The sequence below is a fragment of the Aspergillus mulundensis genome (genome assembly GCF_003369625.1).
Source record: "Aspergillus mulundensis strain DSM 5745 chromosome Unknown scaffold_11, whole genome shotgun sequence".
NCBI lineage: Eukaryota > Fungi > Ascomycota > Eurotiomycetes > Eurotiales > Aspergillaceae > Aspergillus > Aspergillus mulundensis.
The window spans coordinates 397,230-398,137 of record NW_020797899.1 but is presented as its reverse complement, the minus strand read 5'-3'; positions in this window follow the sequence as shown (position 1 = coordinate 398,137).

The following is a 908-nucleotide window of genomic DNA, read 5'->3' as shown; positions in this document are numbered from 1 at the left end:
CCTTATTAAATAATATTAAAAAAATTACTTAAAAATCTAAAAAAAAGGCTAGTTTTAAAACTATTTTTATAAATTTTTAAGCTATATTTAAGCTATTTTTAATTAAAAAGTAAATATAAATTTAAATACTTTATATATAAATTTTTATTTTAGCTTATACTTAGGGCCTACCCTAGCCTTACTTAATTAATAATTAAAACCTTAAATATTAATAACCTAGTTAAGTTATATAGCTTAATATAATAATAAAATATATTAAGCCTTAGTAACCTAAGGCTAAAGCTTAGGTTACCTAAGGCGCTAACTCTAGACTAACAGTAGATTGGCTCCGGTGATGTTAAATAGAAAAACGTTGGCCCTGACATTAACTATATTTAATAGCCAGCTAACAGCCAGCTCTTTTCCTCTTGCTACCCTTTACCTTTTTTTAATTAACTAATAAATTTAGTAAACTTGCTTTTTTAATTCTTTTTTTTATAACTTTTTTATTTTTTACTTATTTATTAAAAAATTATTAGACTCCCAAACTCCTGGGAGGCGTTTATATCTAGTAGTTAATTAATAGCCTTTTTTTTTWAAAAAACCTTTTTATTTTATAACTAGCTAATAAACTTAATAATTTATTTCCTTAGTTCTTAATAACTTTTTTTTTTAAATCTTAATATTTTAATAAAAACTTATTGTCTTGGTTTCTTAATATAATATAAAGGGGGCTTAAACTAAATATAATAACGCCTTAGTAATATTAGCCCACTAGTTAAAGGTTTTTTAGTAGGTTAAATAGTAATTTATAAAAAAGTTTAACTAAAAAATAATATTTTTTATTAACTTTATAATATATTATATAGCTGTATTATTTTTTACTTAATATACCTACCCCCCGGCATGGGATATTAATAGGTTAATAC